The sequence below is a fragment of the Macaca mulatta genome, chromosome 11 (genome assembly GCF_049350105.2).
Source record: "Macaca mulatta isolate MMU2019108-1 chromosome 11, T2T-MMU8v2.0, whole genome shotgun sequence".
NCBI classification, from domain to species: Eukaryota; Metazoa; Chordata; class Mammalia; order Primates; family Cercopithecidae; genus Macaca; species Macaca mulatta.
In genome coordinates this window covers 16,840,840-16,866,948 of record NC_133416.1, presented here as the reverse complement: position 1 = coordinate 16,866,948, position 26,109 = coordinate 16,840,840, and the positions used below count along the sequence as shown (strand labels likewise).

Sequence of the window (26,109 nt, the reverse complement as noted above, 5' to 3'; positions counted from 1 at the left end):
TTCCAATTCTTCCAGGAAACCTACTGTGTGAGACTGGGCAAACATCAATTTCTTAGTTTCAGCTACCTTAAAAAGGGATGAATAACAACACCTGTCACAAAGGTTGCCATGAGAACTAAATGAGATTCTATACATTAAGCACTTGGAATGTAGTAAGAACTCAATAAATGTTATAACCATCACCATCTATATATTCAGGATAATGTTTTTAGGAATAAACTAAATATTCAGGATAATGTTTTTAGGAATAAACTAAAGAGTGTGAGACAAATTCCCCTTTGGTATTTTACATATAAATTACAAAATCCAACATGTAAACCTCACATTTAATATTAAATTGCCACCACCAAATAATATTTAATAAAAATATATATAATTTAAGAAAAGTTGATTTTATCAATAAAATTGCCATTAACTTCAGTAATAATAAAGCACTCTAAAAAGAATTACAGAATAACTACCATCCATACCCACAAGGGAGCACACTACAGCCATTTACCGGATCTTATGGGTTCTAAACATAATAAAAAACAGACAAAGCAATAAGGAAGTAGCATGAACAATTAGTTCAAACTAGTTCAGCCATATCTGTACCAACCAATCAGCAGTCTGCTTTTAGAAATGTATTTTGCATTAGCAAAGCATATTTAAGAAAGATACACATTAAAGAAAGGTGTGTTACCTGCAAACAAGTTTCCATGGCTGTAATACCACAGCAAAACACTTCCAAGGATCATTTTAGTACTGTCACCTAGAACTAAGATGCCATTCATAAAACTATTCTATAAAATAAATTTAGTATTTTAGGTGGCAACTCAAATCAGAAAACTTTCACATGACTGTAATTCATTTTCACAGAAAAAGCATTGGTATTTTACGGCAGAAGATGTCTGCCATGTCTAAAAGTAACTGCAAAACATGATGAACTAGTTTCTCCTGAAAGTATTTTTTTCATGAGGAAGAGAGTCAAAATAATGTTAAGTCTCTGTATATTCAAGAACTCTGGGAAAATACTATCACTAATAAAATCTTTTCCACAGGAATTTATATTTAAATAACCAGAGAAGGGTTAAGTCTCTCTGGCTTGGAAATTTTTTTTTTTCAAATTTTTGGTAAATTATTTTAAAAATATTTTTAAGGAAAGCCCAACGAGCTTCTTCTTTAAATGAAAACATTACTCTCTTCTCTGCTTCATCCCCCTCCACCCACTTCTTTCTAGCAAGAGATCATAGCAATGAAACAACAAAGGGAAGCTGTTATGTCTTAGCCTACAATCTGCCTGCTCAAAAAGCTCAAGAATTTAAATGGCTGTTCAAGAGCCGTTCACAAACTCAGCCAATCAGCAGCCAGCATTCTGATTCCTGCCCAGCAACAGGAGACAGACAATAAGGTCAGAAAAACATAGTTAAACAAAAGCTGTATCTGTAATACTTAAGTGTGGTTCTTTGTTTGAAATAAAGAATCTAGAACACAGTTTACATAAAACCCTAAATCCATGTAACATGCATTAAATATACCACACACATAAATGAGTAAGATTTACATCTTTTTGCTTTAATAAATATCCATGAACATTTCCAGAAATATACATTAATATAAATTAATTTCCTACCTGAGGAATAAGTCAAACATGGACAATATACATAAGAACATACTTTTCTATACAATGAAAAATTCAAATGTAAATTTCTTTTTAAAAATTCCATAGACCATATATATAGTATATATAAATCTAGCAAAACCTTAAATCCAGACAAGTAAAAAAAAATTTTTCATACCCATCTACCACTATTGCTGCAGATTTCCGATTCCAAAAATTAATAGTATTCTGTACCCAAAGGATTACTAGGGATAGTATTATGAAGTGTTGTGCTGTCTACTGCACTGAACTGACTTAAGTTTAATTCATCTAATGAAATCTAAATGTCTGATGCTGGACAACCTATATTAAGTGGTAAAAGTACAATTACTACATCCTTTTCTCCTTAACTGCCTTTCACAGCGTTACAAAAGGTTATATGAGATGTCTTTTCAAAGCTTTATTATAAAACAAGTGTGGATTACAAAATAAATATTCATGAAAATAAAAGACATTTTTATTACATTACACCATTCTATAGTTCTTTAAATATAGAATTATAAAATAAAAATGGAAAATTTATCAGAATTTTTTTTCTCAAATTCACTACTTATTAGGTGTTCTTAATAACCAAGTTTTAAAAATAAACCTCATTTCCCCCCTTCCTTACAGATGAACCTTGTAATTTTTCAAACATACCCAAGAGGGAGCTTGCTGCAGCCATACTCTTAGTTTATATAATCTCCCCACAGGAAAAATATATCAACAGCTGCTTCAATGTTTCAGTCCTGTGAGAGAACTGAAATTCACTGTCTGATTGGCTCAAAGCCGAAATAGTCTAAAACCAATCAGACATCAGTGTCACAAACCTTGCCCAGCAACAAGGGAAGCAGATGAGGGCAAGTGCTCTATCAAAAATCCAAAGGATGTGAAAATAAAGGTGAACAATGAACTGGAAACATTAGGAATATTAACTCCAGATGCTCTGTTTGAAAAACAGGTCTATGGTAGGGTTTCTCTGATTAAATAAACTAGGATCTGTACTGCTTTCCAAGAACAGACTTAACTAAGTACCATGATTGTTAGGTCAAAAAGCATATACAACACATAAACAAAACAAATGCTGTATTAATTCAAAGTAATGAATATTTGATGAAGTATACTTCAAAATAAAATTAAAGCAAAAACTTAGAAAACATTAAGTGGACATGGCATTTCTATCTTTGACAAAGGCATTTCAATTATATTCATGCTGTTGGCTGAGAGTATAACATTTTTCTGAACGAACATTTCATTCATTTTTCTAGTGAAAATAATTTTAATTCAAGTTTATTTTCATTAAATGGCTGAATTAAATATTAAATATTTAATATTTAACTGATAATTTCTAACCTCTTTAGAAATGCAACTCTGCTATTAGGTTCTTTAAGAATCCCAATCCCAGTTGAAAACTGTATGATTTTATTTTGCATTTCTAAATTTTGCTTGAGAATTTGCAATACTCTTAAAATCATAAAGAATAATGGGTTGCACAATAAATGCTAATAATCTGCTTTACTGCTTATTGTTCATTAAATAGACTAGTGAGTCTGTTCACTCACTTTGATACTTATCTGCTCAAATTTAGTATAAAGATTTTGAAATTTTTATTTTAAATATGATGTCCATCAGTATTTGTGGGAGACTGGTCTCAGGACTTCCCACAGATAAAATCTGACAATGTTCAAGTCCCTTATATAAAGTAGTGTAGTATTTGCATATAACCTATACACATATTGCTGTATACTGTAAATCGTCTTTAAATTACTGACAATACCCAGTATAACATAAAGGCTATGTAAATAGATGTTATCCTGTTGCATTGTTAGCTACTGTTCTCTCAACTAGTATAAAATAACTGTCACTAGCTATCCCGCTGTCTTAAAAAAAAAACAGTAAGTGGTGAAATCTGTTTATCAAATACTCATAAACTCAGTTGAGTAAGTTATCGAGTGATCATAATATTTGACACGTCCACAAATTAACCCCTCTGCCTGTCACCAACCAAAATGTGGAATGCAATATCCCCAAACTACGTTGTAAAAAATAACCAACCACAAAGGAAATAGGGAGTTTGCTTTACCAACAATTCCCTAGACTATGCAGGAGTAAATCATGTTCTTAAAATTTTGGTTAAATCAAAGCCAGAATTGTCACTACAATCTAACTTTGTGTTGCATTCAGTGCTATGTTTTCAGAAATTTTGGAACAGTCTATATGATAAAAACATAAGATACCTTAAAATTACTTCTCCAAGTCAATTTTGGGGATCATTGTCTTACAAGGGCAAAATAAAATTAAATGACTTGATCCAACAAATGCCATTTTAGAATACACAGAGCAAATTACACCCCTTTAGAAAATTGGCCAATTTTCCATCAAGGCCCAACTCACTAGCTTGCCAAACTCTATTATCATTATGCAGATAAGGAGTGAAGTTATAGAAGGTCTTGTATTTATCTCCACAGGAATTTAAGAAATCATTTGTCCAGAGCTGGGAGCAGTGGCACATACCTGTAATCTCAGTTACTTCGGAGGCTGAGGCAGTGGACTGCTTGAGCCTGAAGGGTAGAGACCAACCTGGGCAACATAGCAAGACCAGGTTTCATTTAAAAAATAAATAAATAACCAGCAGTAGAAATCATTTGTCCAAACGTACTTTTCACATCTTGCTTGGGTGAAGTAAAACACCCAGAATGAGGTATGAGGAGCTGAAAGATGTAAATCCCTCAAATGCCAGGAAATAGCTCTTACTTTTCTTATTAACCCAACCTAAAGAGAAAAGCTGGACAGCTAACTTTCTGTGTCAGTCACCTTTTACTAGATGATAATGCAGCAACAACAACAAAATTTCACTGGCCAATAACTGTATACTTTTTCATTCTAGGACACCAGGCTGAAGGAACAGCACCCCCTCACCCCATCTAGGCCTTGTGGCAGAGGGAAAAGACCAATATGACAGAGATACACAGTATACAACAGCTTTTAGCAGGGGTGTCCAATCTTTTGGTTTCCCTGGGCCACAATGAAAGAATTGTCTTGGATCACACATAAAATACACTAATGATAGCAGATGAGCTGAAAAAAAAATTTTCATAATGTTTTAAGAAAGTTTACAAATTTGTGTTGGGCTATATTCAAAACAGCCCTGGGCTGTATGCAGCCTGTGGGCCATGGGCAGGACCAGCTTATTTTAAAGCTTTTGCTTAGACATTACTTTCATTCACATTCCTTCGGCTAAAACCAAATTAGTCATTAACGGCATGGGAAATAAAAATCTCCCAAGGGGAAACACCTCACATCACATGGCAAAAGGTAGGGACATAGAATTCTTTTGCTGTAAAAAGGTATAATTATAAAATATCATACAAACTATCACACTAATTTAAAATATACATATTCTAAAAAGCTTGGCATAACAAAAAGACTTCTGAACTAACAAAACTAGGTTCTATTCCATGTTCTAACATTAGTATACACCAGCATAGAATAAATCAATTTAACTCTTTAGAGTTCAGTTTCCTCAACTGTAAAACTGAAGAGGTTAGGCCAGATGCTTGCTAAGTTCCATTCTAGCTCAAGTTTTATGTTATTTTATTAATGTTTAGCTATACTAACACATAATTTTTCATTATGAAATAAAAATAAAGTGCCCTGTGCAACACAACAGCTTACTCCTCCTTCCTCATCCTTGACTCCTAAATGCCAAGATAAGCATAATCTTGAATTTGATGTTTATTATTCCCAACCATGCCTTATAAATTCTGCCTTTTATTAACACCTTGAAAAAAACCCATTTTATTTATTACACACTTTGAAAGGAGAAAAAGAAACTGATGCTTATTGAGGAATAATATATGTCAGACACTATAACAAAACATATCCTTTTCTCATTAGTTTATGTGATAATTTACATAATTTCAACTTTACATATCATGTGAATTAATAAATCAATAACTATGCTACTATCCATAATTACACAGATAGTAATTTTAACTTAGTAAGGTAAAGCAGACACCCAATTCAGTACCAAGTTGTTTTCTTCAGCACAGGAACCTTCTAATGCATTTCATCATTTAAGTTTTGGTACCATTTTAATAAAATGTTGAACAATCACCTACATGGTATCTTCCACAATTGTCTTCTTTATCTCTTTGAAAATGGAGATGTCATTTAAGATCACTGGTAAAACCTATCTACTCAGTAAATGAGACCTGAGAGTAGACTCCCTCCCCAGTTTCACCAGCCTGCTGACTACTTCACATATTAGATACAAGAGTATTACCAGCAGCTTTCTAAGTATTAAATTATCTCATCCTTAATTTAACATAGCAATTAAGAGCAGAATTCACTCAACAAACTTAGAAGAGGATTTCCTCAACCTGATAAAGGGCACCAAGGAAAAACCCACAGCTATCATACTTAATGGTCAAAGACTGAAATTTTTCACCCTAAGATCAGAACAAGAAAAGTTATCTGCCCTCACCATTTCTAGTCAGCATTGAACTAGAAGTTCTAGCCAGGAGAATTAGGCAAGAAATGAAATAAAAGTCAAACAACTTTTTGTTTGTTTGTCTTTTGAGACATGGTCTCTCTCTGTCACTCAGGCTGGAGTGCACTGGCACGATCTCAGATCACTGTAGCCTCTGCCTCCCGGGTTCAAGTGATTCTCATGCCTCAGCCTCCTGAGTAGCTGGAATTACAGGCGTGAACCACCAAGCCTGGCTAATTTTCGTATTTTTAGTAGAGACGGAGTTTCACCATGTTGGCTGGTGGTCTCAAACTGCCAAGCTCAGGTGATCCACCTGCCTCGGCCACCCAAAGTGTTGGGATTACAGGCATGAGCCACCATACCCAGCCCAAAGTCATACAACTTTAAAAAAAAGAAAGAACTATTTTTATTTACAGATAATAAAATATCGTATATAGAAAATAGTAAGAAATCAACTAAAAATTTATTAGAATAAGAGTTTAACAAAGTTGACTATAAGATTAATATACAAAAATCTATTGCATTTCTATACCCTTGAAACAAATGATCCAAAAATAAAACAATTCCATTTACAGTAATATCGAAAATTATTTTGCCAAAAGTACAAAACTTAACATTCTGAAAACTATAAAATACTGTTGAAGAAATTAAAGACATAAATAAATAAAAGACAGTTCATACTCATGAATCGAAAGACTCATATCCTTAAGATGTCAACACTCTTCAAATTAAAGCTACAGGTTTAAGACAATATCAAAATCCTAGCTATTTTCTTTGCAGACACTGATAAGCTGATCCCAAATTTAATATGAAAATGCAAAGGTCCCAGAACAACCAAAACAATCTTGAAGAAGAAAAATAAACTTGGAGAACTCATACTTTGCATTTTCAAAAGTTATTACAAAGCTACAGTAACCTAGACAGTGTGGCACTACTAGCAAAATGACAGGTATATCCTTAGGATATATTTTGGAACAGAAATAAACCCTCACTTTTACAGTAAATTGTCTTAGACAAGGGTTACAAGACCATTCAATGGGGAAAGAATAGTATTTTAAACAAAGAGTGTTGGAAAAACTGGATAGCCACATGCAAAAGAATGAAGTTGGACTCCTATTTCTTGCCATATACAAAAATTAATTCCTATAAATGAAAGACCTAAATTTAAGAGCTAAAACTAAAATCTTAGAAGGAAACACAGACATAAATCTTCATAAATTTGGAACAGGCAATGGTTTCTTAGATATGACCCAAAGAGAAGAAGCAACAAAAGAAGGGGGAAAAAAAAAACAGTGTAACTGAACTTCATCACAATTAAAACTGTTCGTGCTGCAAAGGAAACCACTAAGAAAGTGAAAAGACAATTCACACAATGGACGAAAATATTTGCAAACCATATACCCGATACGAGACTTGTATCTTGAATATATAAAAACTGTTAAAATTCAATAATAAAACACCAAATAACTCCATTTTAAAATGAGTAAAGGACATAATAGGCATTTCCACAAAAAGGCTTTTTTTTTTCTTTTTCTGTTTTCTTTAAAAATTATTATTATACTTTAAGTTCTGGGGTACATGTGCAGAATGTGCAGTTTTGTTACATAGGTATACAAGTGCCATGGTGGTTTGCTGCACCCATCAACCCGTCACTTACATTAGATTTTTCTCCTAAAGCTATGGTTTTTATAAGTCAATAATTCATAGGCAGTAAACGTCATTAGTCATCAGTGCAAGTCAAAACCACAATGAGATAACACCTCACACACACCAGGACAGCTATAATCAACAAGAATAATGAGTACTGGTAAGGATATGGATAAATTGGAGCCTTCATACAATGCTGGTGGGATTGCAAAAAGGTGCAGCTGCTTTGGAAAACAGGCAGTTCCATACTATGTGAAACACAGAGTTGTCATACGACCCAGCAATTCCATTCCTAGGTAAATACCCAAGAGAAATGAAAACATATGTCCACACAAAAACTTGTACATGAATGCTCTATAGAAGCACTACGCATAATGGCCCAAAACTGGAAACAACCTAAATGCCCTGTGACTAATGAATGGATAAATAAAATGTGGTATATCTATATGATGGAATATCACTCAGCCATAAAGGGAATGAAGTACTGAACATGCTACTACATGTGTAAACTTTGAAAACATGCTGAGTAAGAGAAGCCAATCACAAAAGGCCACATACTGAATAATTCCATTTACAGTATTCTCCGCTTATCCACAGAAGATACATTCCCAAACACCCAGTGAATGCCTGAAACTGGATAGTACTGAAACTTATATATACTGTGTTTTTTCCTATACATATAAGACATTTAACTTATAAATTAGGCACAGTAAGAGACTGACAATAACAATAAAGTAGAACAATTATAACAATACACTGTTCGTTTCACAAAAGTATAAGATAGTTCTTACTAAAGATCTTAGCAACCTCAGCATACGATTCTTTTTCTTTCCTTTATTAAGTCAAAAACTTTAACCTTTTCCCTTAAAGGAAGCACTTTACAGTTTCTCTTTGGCATATCCAAATTGCCAGCATCACTACTCTTGCATGTTGAGGCTGTTATTAAGTAAAATAAGGGTGACTTTATGACAAACATTGTGATATCAGCACAAATCTAATAACCCAGACATCTCCTAAATGACTAATGGGTGGGTAGCATCTACAGTATAGACACGCTGAACATACTGGACAAAGGGATGGTTCATATCCTAGGTAGGACAGAGGAGAATGGCATGAGATTTCATCATACTACTTAGAACGGTGCCAAATTTGAAACTTATTATTTATTTCTGAAATTTTCCACTTAATATTACCCACAGTTGACTACAGAGAGCTAAAACCACAGAAAACAAAACTGTGGAGAAGAGGGGACTACTGTATATGAAATGTCCAGAATAGGCAAAGCTATACAGACAGAAAGTGGCTTACCAATTGCCTAGGGCTGGAGGGCCTGGGAGGAAATGAGGGTTGGTTGCTAAAGGGTACAGGATTTCTTTATAGGGTAATAAAAATGTTCAAACATTGATTGTGGTGATTACACGACTGTGAATATGCTGAAAACCACTGAATTATACACTTAAACAGGTGAATTGTATGACATGTGAATTGTATCTCAATAAACTTGATATTTAAAAAAAAGAATAGCATAACTTCAGTCAAGTGTTTTTCATTTATTTTTAACCTAAACCCCTTTACTGGGTCACACTTCCAACATGGACAGAACAACTATACCAAGAGAACCGAGTGTTGGTTTATACTTTAGAGCATTCACATTTTTAAGCCAACAAGTGTATCTGTAATTATATTGATGGTGAAAGGCAGTATGTGTAAAATAGCCGCAGCCTTGTTCTCTTATGTGCTCATCTTGGATGAGGTCATTACTCTTTTTCCCTGTCCTTAAATGGTACGTAATTCTACAGTATGCTCATCTTGCAGGATTACAGTAATGGGCATAAAATACCCATGCAAGATATTTAAAAACAAAAAGAAAGCAGTACTAAGCATGACACAGGTGACCCCTCCAGGAGCAAATATTAATAAAGTCTTCTACACATAGAAAATGCAATTAACTATCTTTTACCAAAAAGACTAGACAGTCTTAAGTGAAACAAAAACATCATCTTTTATTATAAAATGGTACTATAACCAAAAGGCCTTATATGTAATTAATGATGATAAATGTTTTTAAATGAGGTATACTTCTTGAACTTTCTGATGTTACATATGTCTTTGTCACACTTTATCAATATTGTTTTTATTCATATGGCGTGTTTTGTCACCATTCTCTGTATTTGCCAATGCTCTAAAGGTATCCTTTAAGACATTTTTATTATAAATGGACTCTAATACTACATTTGTGTATTGTTTAATGGAACACTTTGACATTTTTTACCAAGTATCCAGTATAAAATTACTGCTTCTTTCAAATTTTAATCTCTGTCAAATCTCAGGAAAAGTTAATATATTTTAAGTGTCCAAAGCTTTGATATTAGAAAACATCTTAAATATGCTGATATCATGATGATGTGCCTCTGAGGTCATTTCACAAAAGAACAAAAAAATGAAGTATTCTAGTATAATATTAGTGAACTACATAGTGTTGAGCACATAGAATACAGGTAAGTACTGGCTAAAAGAATGATGCGCTATATACACATAACTGACATCTAAAATAATTCCTACATGAAAAAAAACTATTATTTTAGAAAGCAAAGACAATAATCTAGAACATTTTAACAGACTTCTAAACTAGCATGCTGGCATGTTTATATACAAAAAGTAATAAAATATACCCACTTATAAGTTGCCTAATAGAGGCAAAACAGAGCAGCATTAAAATCAAATACACAAGAGAGGCATTTTTCAGCCTTTTATAAAGCTTGCTTAGTTAGATTTCCCATTTCAAAAATAAAATGCCCCTTCAAAGGAAATCTACCTTTGCTTCTTACTACGTATTGATGAAAACCCTCTTTAAAATAAAAAACATACCCCAAAGGGAGCCCCCTGCAGCCATCTTATCAGTTCTTTCACAGCAACAGAAACTGAAATACAATTTGCATAGTCACTGTGGTTGGCTAATAAAAGCAGCACCATGTAACCAATCAGGAAGATAGAAATTAGACAGCCATAAGAGAAGAAATTTTAAATCTGCCTGGCAACAGCCTAAAAATAGAAACAATATGCTAGCAGGAATCTTAGAATAGATGCGAATATAAAAGCAAAACTTCCAGCAAAAACACTCTATTTTCTTGGAAAAAAATATGTGCCTTGCATTTCATCACCTAAAATATTAACTTGACACCTTTACTTATTAGGTGCCAATTAAAGAAATGAATGTTAAGCTAAATAAATGGGCCACTTTCAAGAAACATGCCATTGTCCATATATATTTGTGGGGGTGTGTGTGCAAGCGCACATCAATACCTATATATTTAAGTGTTTTTCTATTTACAGAAGAATCATAAAACACTTGAATCACAGTCCTAATACATTAAAGGTTCTCTAAAATCTCAAATTCTAAACAGTACTGCAATTTTCCTAGCACTTTTTTTCTATAATTTTATGAGTCGATGAGATTTATTGGTTTAAAAAAACCATTTAATATGTATTAAAAATACAAAGCTTACATAACTTACCAAAGCAGACTTCAAAATAAGGTAGGAAGTATGCCTTAAACATTTTTTAACACAAACTTCTTTCCACAAACAGTAGTGTCTTATACACAGTAGGCATTCAATAATTATTTTCTCAATTAAGTTAAAATAATTTCTATCAGTTAGAAAAACAAATTATCTTATGATTGTGTCAAGTAAAAGTTAAACATGCACATAAATAATCTGTACAGCACTATTTTTGATTTTTTAATTTTACCTAAAGTGTAGTAAAGTTGACAATACTTGAAATTTCTTACTCCTTTACCCAGATAACAGAATGCATTTTATCATTCTATCTTTCCAACCTAATAATGCTTAATAGGCATGTCTCTCTGTAGAGTACAAATTTATTATGGAGTGGATTTTAATTCCTAAACATGGCAAACAATGTATAGTCTAATATAACATCATGAAGAGGATCACAGATCAGTACAAAATAACCAAATCAAACCAAAAAATAAATAGATAAATAAGAAAGAGAAAACAAAAAGAAAAAAAAAACCAACCTTTTAATTTCAAGAATTTAAATTACAGTTGCTGAAACGAATGGCTGGTTTGACAGCCAAGTCATGTTAAAACCAATGCTATTTATTAAAGTACTTGTTCTATGCATTTCTTATATCAAACTAACCAGTAGTGTGTTTTGATGAAATGACTAATTTTTAAAGGTTTTCTTTGGTCACCACTTGTTATCCAAAATGCAAAGTGAATTCATATACTTGACACTATGAAACCCTTAAACACTTAATATAAAAATTATATGTAGAGAACTTACTTTAATCATGAAATAAAGATTAGAAACAATGCCTTTAAAACATATAAGAACACATAACCATTTTAAGTAACAAAAAGCTCCAGTGGAGAAAGGGTAAAAATTATACGAGTAATCCACTGACTGATGCTCTTTTTAACCGAATATTTAACAGTAGTTAGATTTTAAAATGAAATTTAACCAAGTTTTTAAAAACATTGGCCAGGCGCGGTGGCTCACGCCTGTAGTCCTAGCACTTTGTGAGGCTGAGGTGGGTGGGTCATGATGTCAGGAGTTCAAGACCAGCCTGGCCAAGATGATGAAACCCCATCCCTACTAAAAATACAAAAAGTTAGCCGGGCGTGGTGGCAGTGAGTTGAGATCACACTACTGCACTACAGCCTGGGGGAAAGAGCGAGATTCCATCTCAGAAACAAAACTGTTATTTTAAACACTGGTCTATATGAAAAGTAGCTTAGTTTATTTTACTTATTTTTTTTTAATGTTACATTCATATGCAACAGATATCCAAAATTTAACCACAATTATATTTATATTTAAAATATCTTAAAATAGATCTTAACTTATACTATTATCTTCATTGCAAGGAAAGCAATATGAATAAACCTGAGTCACAATTAGTGAAAGAGTGTATCACAAACATATCAGATTTTGTTAATAAAGCACTACAGGCCAGGCACGGTGGCTCTCGACTGTAATCCCAGCACTTTGGGAGGCTCAAGCAGGTGGATCACTTGAGGTTGGGAGTTCGACACCAGCTGGCCAACATGGCGAAACTCCAACTCTACTAAAAGTACAGCAATTAGCCAGGCATGGCGCAAACATCTGTAGTCTCAGCTACTCAGGGGCTGAGGCAGGAGAATCGCTTGAACCCAGGAGGCTGAGGTTGAAGTGAGCTGACATCACGCCACTGCACTCCACCTCGGCAACGAAGCGAGACTGTCTCAAAAACTAAAAAAAAAAAAAAAAGCACTACAAGTGAGAACATTTAATAATCCCACATATCAAATATCACTTTAATTATGTCTTGGTATTTCATATTTTCTTTATTAGTTTTAATACTTTTAAAATAATTTTTGCTTATACTGGCCAGTTCTGTTTCAAGAAAAGCAAGAAGGCATCATGCTTGCAAAACTTTATTCAAAGCAGTTACACATCACATACCAATCCAAATCTGAGGGAAACTGAATAATCAAGGTACCTTAGAACAATTAGTACAGCAACTAAAATGCCTTAGAATAGTTTAGAGAGTTCCAGGAACTTCACCCTGGATCTCTGTCTTATTTCTAGTCTCTTCCCCCTGCCCTACTAAAAACCCACAGGAGGCCGGGCGCGGTGGCTCAAGCCTGTAATCCCAGCACTTTGGGAGGCCGAGACGGGCGGATCACGAGGTTAGGAGATCGAGACCATCCTGGCTAACACGGTGAAACCCCGTCTCTACTAAAAAATACAAAAAACTAGCCGGGCGAGGTGGCGAGCGCCTGTAGTCCCAGCTACTTGGGAGGCTGAGGCAGGAGAATGGCGGGAACCCGGGAGGCGGAGCTTGCAGTGAGCTGAGATCCGGCCACTGCACTCCAGCCTGGGCAACAGAGCGAGACTCCGTCTCAAAAAAAAAAAAAAAAAAAAAAAAAAAAAAAAAAAAACCCACAGGAGTTTAAAGTGGCAGCTGAGATGTCTGGGTGCAGTGGCTCACGCCTATAGGTGGGAAGACTGCTTGAGGCCAGCAGTTCAAGATGAGCCTGGACAACATAGTAAGACCCTGTCTCAACAAAAAAATTTTTTAAATTAGCAGGGTGTGGTGGTGCACAGCTGTGGTCCCAGCTACTTAGGAGGCTGAGGTGGGAGGATCACTTGAGCCCGAGAGGTCAAGGTCATAGTGAGCCATGATTGTGCCACTGCACTTCAGCCTGGGCCACAGAGTGAGATCCTGTCACTTAAAAAAAAAAAAAAAAAAAAAAAGGTGAAAGAAAAAATACTCTTAATCCTCTTCCATATTATGGAAGAAATTCAAATTCCTCTTTGTACCAACTATTTATCTTCTATAGCAGAGCATACTGCTGGTTATCCCTCCTTGCAGATCTAATTAAAATTATTTTTTATCGCAACTTTTCCAGCCAATTCTATTTATAATTCTACATCTTCCTTCAGTTAAACCTTTCAAAGAAACTTACACTTTTGATAGCAAGATCTCTGCTACTGGGCATACAACAAAGAATGAACCAGCACCTCCACTGGCAGCAAAAGAAAAAATTACATTACCACTCTAAATTTTTCCTAGCAACAATGCCTAAGAATACAATCTACTTGTTTCTCACAAATGTCTGCAATCGACTTAGTTTCATAGGATGGGCTGTTAAAAACTAACTATTAACAAAAGTTTAATATATTTTAAGGAAGCACGGAGTTCTTTATCCAAAACCAAGAACTGCCACTTAGTTTCATCTTTTAGAACCTGAAAAAAATCTGTAGAGTTCTGACCAAAAATTCTATACTATGGAAACTCTCTTAACCTCCTAATCATCGTATCAAATAAGCCAGTGTTCTCCATCCATTCTACAAATATACTCACTGATACCTATGGTCCTCTGCTCTCAACTAAACCTGTTCATATAAATTGTGTTTGTTACTAAACTTAGTTGTACATTTTTTAATAAATTACAGAATTCAATTAAATTTTGTGTAAACTGATGAAATATAAGTGCAAAAAAAAAGACAGTTGTGAAGTATGTAACGGTAAGAGAGACCAATGCAAAAAACACACACACATACACACACCAGGGTGTGATAGATCTTAGGCAAATCATTTAACATCATTAGGTCTATAGCTTTCCATGTGAAATTAAGGAAATTAAATTAGAAGACCTTAAAGAATCTTTCAGGTTTTTTGCTGATAACATTTTAATGAAGTGTACTTTAAAATGTACTGTTTAAGCAATAATAAAGATAGGTTGATTTACTCATGTATTCAATATTCATCAAATGCCTATGTGGTCATGATTATAGGACAATTTTTAAGCCACTCTAAAGAAATGATGTGATGAAAAGTACAAGAACATAATCTAATAAAGTGTTCCTGTATGTATATTTTAACGTAAATGTGGAAGAGAAATATAGCAGTAATACAATGTATGGATATTGTTCTACATGTATGACCAGGAAAATTAGGAGAAGTTCTGTTCTCTAGTGTCTATGAACTGCCATGTCTCCACTATAGACTGTTTAGTCTTCGGAGGGGGGGAAGCTTCCAAATGTGTAATTACAAAGATGCCCATATTGTCTTCCTGATAGGGTTAGTATTACCAATGTTTATAAGCCAGATTTCTGAAAACTGACTCTGCATTAAAAAAAAAAAAAAAAAAAATCACTCAAATTCAAGTGAGATGGGGAAAAAAAAAAGAGTATGCCTTTCTTTCCAATCTCAATTTCAATTGCACTTCTGCTCATAACCCTATTTATAATTCAGTTATAGCCACAAGACTTCACAAGTAGTTGCTAAGCAACAGCAGCATGCTGAGTTCAGGGCTATTGGAAATCTGGCTCTCTGCCACATGAAAATATTTAACTGAGCCTAGAGCCTCCAGAATTAAAAAAAAAATTTAAAAGGAGGAAGAAGAGAGAGAAGCGGGGGAGAAAAATTCCAAGGAAATTCAGTGATAAATGCAGTAAGCCACCAAGTACATACAACTAAGCTCTTTTTGAGGGTTCACAAATGCAGATCTAGGACCTTATTTTGGCATTTCCAAATACCATATTTCTCTTCTAAATTTTTAATCATCTTTTCTACTGTTGACATAAACAGTCTGAAGCCATTTGACTGGTAAACAGAAAAAAGTTCGATCAGCCACCTCACTGTTAACAGCACAACAATCAATTCAATAAATATACTGTGCAAAGAACAGTGCTGAGAGAGACTAGAAGAGCAGTTTGTGAGGCCTAACTGTGACTATGTCAGATCATTAAAGCCAGGAGGCAAGAAACTACACATTTTCTTCGAATTCTTGTATCCCCATATTCCTGGTTAACTACTAAAAGATGATATTAACGTCTCTATCCTAAACTGCACTGTTTTTCCATTTTAAATACCTTTAATAATTTTTAAAGCATAGTAAGAAATTTACTGACAATATAAAAATGGTAAACAAAAATTAACTCTTTCTTTACAGAAATTGAAAAGACACTAATATTTCAACACTCATTCACTGATAAAAATTAAAATTAAGCACTGATAAAAATAAAAATTAAGAACATAAAAATCATTCCTTAAGCTGATAAAGATCACTTCAAACTAACAAGAAATTCCATAATAATACACCACAGATATTTCTCTTCAACACAAAAAACACCATAGTAATAAAACACCACAGACATTTCTCTTAAACACAAAAACAAAGGATATGACACTATATTCAATATGTTGTGAAAATCCTGAGCAAAACAGTAAAAGCTCAAACAGGAGTCAAAAGATACAACGAAGAAAACATTCAGGCCAGGTGCTGTGGCTCGTGAATGTAATCCTAGCACTCTGGAAGGGTGAGGTGGGTGGATCACCTAAGCTTGGAAGTTCAAGACCAGCCTGGACAACGTGGGGAAACCCTATCTCAACTAAAAATACAAAACATTAGCCAGGCACGATAAAATCCCAGCTATTCAGAAAGCAGAGGCAGAAAAACCGCTTGAACCCAGGCGGAGGTTGCAGTGAGCCGACACTGCGCCACTTCACTTCAGCCAGGGTGACAGAGGGAGAATGTCTCAAAAAAAAAAAAAAAAAATCAGAATGGCAAGAAAAAGGTATCTAGAAACACTTACATGACATGTTAGAGCGGTCTTATGAAATGTTAGAGCTAAGACTCAACGTAAAAAAAAAAATCAATTCTTCCTGGATAAAATTTATTAGAAGTATTGTCAGGGAGGTGACTAAAGAAAAAAAAAGGAGAATTTTTAAAAGTAACTATAGCCAGGCATGGTGGCTCATGCCTGTAATCCCAACACTTTGGAAAGCTGGGACAAGAGGATTGCTTGAGCCCAGGAGTTCAAGACCAGTCTGGGCAACATAGTGAGACCCCACCTCAGCAAAAAATTAAAAAATTAGCCAGGTGTGGTGACACGTGTCTGTGGCCCCAGCTACCTGGGAGGAAGTCAAAGCTGCAGTGAACTATAATCATGCTACTGCACTCCAGTCTGAGTGACAGAATGAGACTCTGTCTCAAAAAAAAAAAAAAAAAGAAAGATGAAAGAAAAGAAAGAAAAAGAAAAGAAAGAACAAAAGAAAAAAGAAAAGAAAGAAAAAGAAAATTCCACCTAGGTATTTTGTAGCATGACAAACTTTTAAAACTTAATCTGAGGGCAGGTACGGTGGCTCACACCTGCAATCCCAGCACTTTTGGAGGCCGAGGCAGGCAGATCACGAGGTCAGGAGTTAAGAGACCACCCTGGCCAAAATGGTGAAACCCCATCTCTACTAAAAATACAAAAATTAGTGAGCCCAGCGCCATTGCACTACAGCCTGAGCGACAGAGCGAGACTCCATATCCAAAAAAAAAAAAAAAAGAAAACTTAATCTCTAAGTGAAACAATGCTAAAAACAGGGAAAAACCTGAAAATCAAAAGTAATGAGGAATGTTTGCCCTCTCAAATGTGACAGCATATAACAAAGCATTATTATCATAAGTACAAAAAAAAAAAAAGAGTACAACAGAATAATTATCCAAAAGACAGACGCAAACAATAAAAAATGTAACTATGACAGAGAAGCATCACAAATAAGGAAGAAAGGCCAGGCGTGATGGTCCACATCTGTAATCCCAGCAGTTTGGGAGGCCAAGACTGGCGGATCACCTGAGGTCAGGAGTTTAAGATTGGCCTGGCCCATCTCTATTAAAAATACAAAAATTAGCCGGGCGTGGTGGCAGACACCTGTAATCCCAGTGACTCAGGAGGCTGAGGCAGGAGAATGGCTTGAACCCGGGAGGCAGAGGTTGCAGTGAGCCAAGATCATGCGACTGTACTCCAGCCTGGGTGACAAGAGCAAGACTCTGTCTCAAACAAAAACAAAACATAACAAATAAGGAAGAAATGGATTTTGAAATAAATGGTGAAAAATCGATCAAAATGGCAGTTAAGTGCAATAGCAAAGACACTGGATATAAAATTAATAGAAATATTCAAAGGCACAGAAAGTACAAGTAACCACAAGTTAGGAGAAATCCTTGAAAAAAATGGCATAGAGCTATAGGATTAGTATCCAGAATAAAAAAGAAAATCTATTAGTGAATGAAAAGGACAAACAGTTGGAAAAAAAATAAAGAAACGTGAGCAGCCAATTCATGAAACACATACGAGAAAAGGCATTCAACCTAATCATCAAAAAAAGACAAAACAAAAAGAGAAAATCCATTTTTAAACATCAGATTGGCAATTATTTGTGGTTAGCATTAATATACAGAAATGAGCGGTCTTATGTACCATAAGCAGAAGAGTTAAGTGTCATATCCATTTTTAAGGACAAATAAGCAGGAACTGTGCATCATTTTGACACACCAAAGGACCTTTAAGGTATCTATCTATGTACCAACATGTTTTACAAAGGAATGTATCAGGATGCCTACTGCTGCACTGTCATAGCAAACACAAAAATAAAAACCCTTAATATCCCAGGCATTAAAAAAGAAAAATCTCTGAGAAATATTGTCAAATATACCAAAAAAGCAGACTTCTTAGTAATTAATAGTGCAAATCCCAGGACCAGAAATATCTTTTAAAATATTAATCCTATTATTTCCTGGTTATCTATCTAAAATATGCATCTTCTCCTTACCTCAGTATCCTCATCTATGAAACTGAAATGACAAAGTCTGTCTTCGTGGAAATGCTATGGGAATTAAATGACATAATAAATAGAAAGTACTGTAAGCAGTCAATAAATGTTCCCTGTTTTTATGCCATTATATTTTAAAACACACACGCACAAATCTAAACATGTATACAGGCATGCAAGTGATATTTTAAAGACTAGAAGGATAAATGTCAAACTAGTTAAAGTACCTCACTTACACAGAGACAAGGGGATACAAATAACAGACTTTCAATTTAGACCTGATAGGCCAGTGTGAATCATCACATGAAAATACACTCATGTAATTGGTATTTGAACAGTTAAGTTCATCAGACATTCTCTCTTCCATGCTAGTGCTAAACCAGGGCAGCATTGACATTTGTGAGCTAGAGTAGTAACTTATATAGACACTATGCCCCCAGAGAGACATGGAAGCTACCATCCCAAAGACAAATTACCAGCATATCCTATGTGCAGCAAGTACCACTTGCCCACCACTCACAGTCACCTGAACCATCAGCATCCAGCCAAAGTAAAACAGGAAATCTCAAATACCAAAACGATTACATTCAAGAATTCAAATGAATACATTCAAGAATTCAAATACATTCAAGAATTCAAATACATTCAAGAATTCAAAACAAAAGGTCAGGTGCCAAACCCCACAAAAAACACTAGCTAATTAGTAGGAGAATAAACAGAAGACATTTTAAAATAGTATATTAAAAAATCCTCTAAGTGTATGAGAAGCTATTAAACCCACAAGAACAAACACATAAGAAATATACCCAGAAGCAACAACTTTCAATTAACTCAAGTTTCGGGAAAAAAGAACCAAGAAAAAAAGGAGGGAAAACATAAGAAAAAAAAAATCAGCAAATCTGAAAAAATACACAAGTTTTCCAATAATAAAGGTCTACTGAATCCCAAAACAGACTAAATTAAAACAAGCAAAATAAAATTTTTTGACACCTAGGCATACTGTGATAAGATTTCAGAAAATCATTATAGGGAAATATTAATAACTTAGAGTATCATTTAACTACAGAAGAGAAAGAATTAAACTGGCATCAGACTTGTCATCAGCAATACTGAAAGCTAAAAAAAAAAAAGTACCCTCAAAATTCATGGGAAAAGTTATTTTCACTGTAGAATTCTATAGCTAGCAAAGCTAACAATCAGCTTGAGTGAGGAAATAAATATATTACTTCTGAGCAAAGACAGAGAACGCAGACCCTTGGTAAAACGATTATAGATAAATATAAGACAAGACAGCAGAAGACCCTATGAAGGAATTCAGATAAGGAAATTAGCAAAGCTCCAAAGGTAAAAACTCTTGAGCAGGCTGAAATAACTGAGGATCAATCATCTTTAAAATAAATACGTTATTTATGCCAGATAATTGCAATGTGTAAGTTAACAAACTAGTAAGTTGCAGAATATGGGACAAAAATAAAGAAAATTATCAATCGGGAAAAACCTGGTGGGTTTCAAGCTGTGTAAAGCAACAAAAATATCATTAGCTATGCACTATAAACGAGACATACCTTAGAGTAATACCTTAGAGTAAAGGTTGAAATAGAAGGATAGAAAATGATACGCTAGGCAAATAGTAACCCCAAAAAAGGGTAGGTATACATATGAAACCTATATATGACATATAAAAAAGAATTCAAGTTGAAAATCAAGTAATAGAACAAAAAAAAAGATATGTCCTATTGATAAAACAGGTTTAAATAATTCAGGAAAAAACTAACAAATTCACAATCAGAGATAAATCTATAGATGAAGAAAACAAAATAAAGAATGAACATCCTATTAGCATGCCAGAATAACAGAACAATAAATAGAACTGTATATCCAATAAACCCAAAACCAATTTTTTTACAAATACAGCCAATGTACATTAATATTGACCATGTATATGGTGACAAGAAAATCTTAACAAATTCAAAGACAAAAAAAAAAAAAACACTGAAGGCTATATTCTCTAGTCATAATGTAATAAATATACCAACAAGATGATAGAAAAATTATCTCTTTATAAAAAAAAAAAAAACTTTTAGAGGTAGAAGGAAATCAGTGATAAAATACCAACAAAGTACTAACAGAATACGACCTAAGGAAATCAGCCAAAATGATATTCAGATTAAAACTGATAGCCTTAAATGCATATATTAACAAAAAACTCAAAAACATTAATAAAGGCAAAAAGGTATAATCCCAAAGCATGGAATTACAATAAAAGCAGAAAAATTATGAAAGAAAACAAAAGAGCAAGCAATCAAGGAACCAAAAGCCAGTTCTTTAAAAACACTATTAAAACAGAAAAAAACCTTGCAAGGAAGATGGAGACAAAGCATACTAAATATAATGAACAACATTAGAAATTATTAAGAAAACATAATAAGGTAACATAGTTGTTTCAAATATTAAAGTATATTAAAGTTTATCAATGCCTATTAGGGAAAGACTGAGGTGTTTTAACTTAATGCAAACTCAGAAAATCCAACAGCTCAAGGTGGCTACCAAAAATGCTAATGCAAAGTTAAACTGTAGAACAAACAGCCAAGGAGAAGGGGAACATTTTTAGAGTAGTTAATTATGTTTGGTTCTGAGCATCACAGATAAAGAAGGACCTAATAACTGTGAGATGACCATGCTAAAGAATGCTCTGGAACAGTATGTTGTATGAGGAAATGTTGGGAAAAAATGAAGGATATTGATATTTAGCCTAGAAAACATAAGAAAATTTTAATGAGCTTTCTTTAAATAGTATCTATTTGTCATGTAAAAGACATAAAAGAGAAAGAGAGCTACAGACAGACAGGAAGTGGGGGACTATGACAGGCAAAAATAAAAGTAATGAAAGGCAACTTCATCTCAAAATCAACAAACGTTAATTTGTTTGGATGCCCAACAAAAGAAGAAACTGCCTTATGAAATTAGAGACTCTCCCCCCTTCCATCATTAGAAATGGTGAAGTATAAACTACATAATTATCTGTCAGGAACATCAAACAGTAGGTTTCAGTGCAAAGAACAATATTAGAAACTACCTGAAATACTGTATACAAAATTTTAAAATTCTTTATAAGCATACACCCTCATATCTTTACAGTAATGGTAATATATTATTTTTATTGCAATGGAATTGTGTATTTTTGTATATAATATTTCAAGCACAGAAAAAAAGAATAACAAATGACTATGTTCCTTTAACCCAGGTTAAGAAATATTAAATTTAATTGATTTCCTAATTAATACATTCATTTTACACTTTTCATTAGTTAATTTCATTTTGAAGATTTTGAGGATTCTACATTGCTTGCTAAATACATTTTGTTTTTTAAGAGGAACACAAACACTTTTTAGGAACTCAAAGATTTTTATACTACAAATTTCGGATCATTCACACTCAACTTCAATAGCCTCAAAGACTATATATACCTTTATCCTCATGACTTTGTTTTTTTGGTTTTTTGTTTTTTTGTTTGTTTTTGGTTTTTTTTTTTAGAGACGGAGTTTCAGTCTTGTTGCCCAAGCTGGAGTGCAATGGTGCGATCTTGGCTCACGGTAACCTCTGCCTCCCGGATTCAAGCAATTCTCCTGCCTCAGCCTCCCAAGTAGCTGGGATGACATGTGCACGCCACCATGTCTGGCTAATTCTTTGTATTTTTAGTAGAAATGGGGTTTCACCATGTTAGTCAGGCTGGTCTCGAGCTCCTGACCTCAGGTGATTCGCCTGCCTTGGCCTCCTAAAGTGCTGGGATTACAGGCGCGAGCCACCACACCTGTAATCATACTCATGACTTTTATCTTTGTTTTGGTTGTCTATATACAAAATACACCTCTGTCCTACTATCCCTCATCTTTCTTTGCTATGACCTCCAACTCTAACAGCATTCAATAAATTCCTGTTTTTGTCTATCAACTCTTTTTCTCTGTCTATATTTTAAAAACCAACCCATCTCAACTATCTTCCCTGCGCAGCATTCCCCTAACCAATATAATAGCACAAGAGAAGTTTGAAAAACGTTTTCCTACTGTTTCAGATGTGTATGTCTTCTACACCAAGAAGCATGACCTTTCCCTCACCCAACCTCAAACACATTAATCAAAATTGATTTCTTTCTACTATTATCATTTTGTCAATCATAGTGAAATTGTTTACTGAGATGAAACACACACAAAAAATGTTGTTTCTATAATCAATAAAATACATGTTGTTTTTTTTTAATCCAAGCAACACTGTCAAAAGGCAACAAGTAAGGAACAGTTCCTGCCCCTGAAACATGAGTGTGGCTTCTATTACAGCTGGCCCCCAGTTTTAAAGTATACAACCATGTAGCAATAAGTGACCAAACTTTCAGAAATTAGAGAACTGGAAGTCCCATCTAAAAGTAACACTTTATGGTTACAGAAAGAGCCTGCTGCTTGACTTCTAAAGAGGGAGGGAAAGAGCAGAGAGCTGCCTAACATAATTCCTTTCTTTGATACACTTCTCTAAGCTATCTCACTACCACTCTTCACTTGACTCTGCTATTCAACTCTTCACACCCACCCTCCAAAAATTATTACAATCAGTAATGTATCTCTGGCCATACTGATACGAATGAACACACATATTGGCATTTCTTTATAAGCATATACCTTCGTATCTTTACAGCAATGGTATTATTTTTATTGCAATGGAATTTTGTATTTTTGTATACAATATTTCAAGTGTAGAAAAAAAGAATAACAAATGACTGTGTTCCTTTAACCCAGGTTAAGAAATATTAAATTTAATGGAATTCCTAATTAATACATTCATTTTAGACTTCTAAAATTCACTTTATTAAAATAATAAACTTAAATATAGAGAAATGGAAAGAATAAGGGTGGAAGTAGAAAAATTGACCAAGTTACATGTATAAATATACATTATCTAATGTATGTCAATGAGCCATATTTGAAAACATAAGCACTCTGATTTGTAAAGGTGAATTCAAAGTGGTAAATTTAAACTTAAACTTTATACTTAAGTGAGGTTACAAAATGTCATCTCTCCGCATGTACCAGTTGGTGTCACTACAACTGAGAATATACTAACAGACTATAATGAAAAGAGATCTAAAACTGATTTCTATGTAATATGAACATATTGTATGCATGAGTAATAATCACATATGAAGTCCACCGTTAGTTCATTTCAATTCAAATGTGAAGGAATTTTGAGAAGATGAAAATTACATTTTAAAAAATACCAAATCCAAATGTGGCATTCAAAATCTCCTGAATATTAACATTAAACGATCTACCAATCCTGTTTTCATTAGAACTAAAAACAAACACATTTTTTAAAACTTACCAATGGTGAGAGAAAAATATAAAGCCTGGGGGGTAGGTGTCACAGAAAAAGGACCTGAATCTCTTACCTGTGGGCAGCTTGACACTGTGAAAAGGACTTCCTCTTCTGTAAACCACTGCTACTTAGTTCATTTGTATAAACATTAAAAGCTAATGCAGACTTCTAGGTAAGCCTTCTTGAGTCTAAATTTCTTGTTTGATTCATATTCATTAAAAATAAAAAAGAATATAGTAGGTTGGCTACATATTAAAATTCCTTTCAAACAGTGGTTCACATCTGTTGGGTAGTTTGTGCAGCATACATCCCATTTACCACAAAAGCCAAAAAACGTCAGACAATATGTCAATGAAGCTCACAGAACACACAGAGTATATCTTCAAAATGACTATTTCAAGTGAAAATGCCTAGAATCAGAATTCTTTGTACTGCTTTCTATGCTGCCAACTATTAGGTCTGCAGCAACTGTGTGCAGTTAAGTACCTCCCACATATTACCCAATAGTATCAATAGGCATAAATCTATAAAAGAACTAAAAGCTTAAAAGGCTTATAGCTTCTCACTATTTCACATATTCACTGTCAATTGTGGTCTCACTACTGCTATTCTAATGTATCAACTCTGTTCTTTCAGTCCAAAAGGCTTAATTCTTATACATTCCAAACAGAAAAATCCATGACACATTTTATTTGCTGCCCCAGCACAGCCAGACTGCAGTTACAGCTAGCTGGCGCCAGTAAGAACAATTTACATAAAGCAGTCCTCATTTCATGACCAAACTAAAGGGGAGTACTGCTGAGTAAACCCTCCCCATTTGTTCCCCAACATGTACTGACTGGTTCTAGAATATATCTAGTTATCTACTTACTAATATAATTCAAATCCAGGTAATAAAAGAAAACCAATTTATAATTCTTATATAACTGAAATTCCACCCCCCACCACAAGAAAAATATTTTTAACTCTCAGAAATATTCAAAAGCCTTAGCTTACTTATGGCACAGACCACGTAAATTCAATGGCTGCTGTTTAACAATCATTAAAAATTTTACAAATTATAATTCACATTACCTAAAAGCTATCCTCATTCTACTCTACAACTCCCTTTCAAATTTTAACTAATCAATTAAATAGTAAACATCATTAAGTAGATTTGCTCTTATAAGTATATTGTTTAACATTTCACCAAATAATAAGAATTGTGTACCTTCAAGTATCACTATTATGATGGTTAAACAATTCAACACATTTACCACTAGTTAATATTACCAAAGCATATGCTCAGTACCAAAACCTAGGCATATTAAATTAAGAACGTCTTCACAAGAAAATATTCTGTCTGTGCCACATTCTTTTCAAACCTGTATCATTCATGTATTGTTTTCACTGGCCAGATATGACAAGGCAAGAGTTGAGTCATTATCTGTAAGGCCTTTTTTTAAAATTTTTATTTAGTTTGTAGTTAATTTATGATCTATTAATATCTAATTCTACTCCATTACCATTTTCATTAAGGCTATAGATATATTAAATTTCATTTAAAAATAACAATCCAGAAACTAATTTAGTCCCACATCTGAAATAATAAAATGAAAAGAAGTACTTAAAATGCTAACTAGGGGTTATCCAAAATATTTCCCGTATTTCTAAATCTTATTTTCAGCTATCTTCAACATAATTCTTAAGTTACCCCTATTACATAAAAAAGATAATGGGGCTATAAATGAGGGGACTCATAAAGTTATTATTTATCAATACAAATGGTAGAACTTATACAGACAATCAAAAATATTACCCAGGTTATCAACGATAAATTTCCTCAAACAACTATATTCTCTTCTCAGGATCTATGACCCACCAGCAGCA

At 33.9% G+C, this 26,109-nt stretch overlaps 1 protein-coding gene across 12 annotated transcripts in view; it reads right to left on the bottom strand.

Moving 5' to 3' along the window:
* Positions 1-26,109, bottom strand: part of ATF7IP (activating transcription factor 7 interacting protein) — a 131,016-nt gene that overhangs the window by 78,088 nt on the left and 26,819 nt on the right. For 2 of the 12 annotated variants that reach the window (XM_028829278.2, XM_077953672.1), the window contains exon 1: positions 2,279-2,380. The exons of 8 other annotated variants lie outside the window; for them this stretch is intronic. The gene's annotated coding sequence lies outside the window, so the exon portion shown is untranslated. Of the gene's footprint in view, positions 1-682; positions 1,295-2,278; positions 2,381-26,109 lie in introns of those variants that run through there. 2 more of the 12 variants (XM_028829273.2, XM_077953671.1) reach the window with 1 other exon arrangement.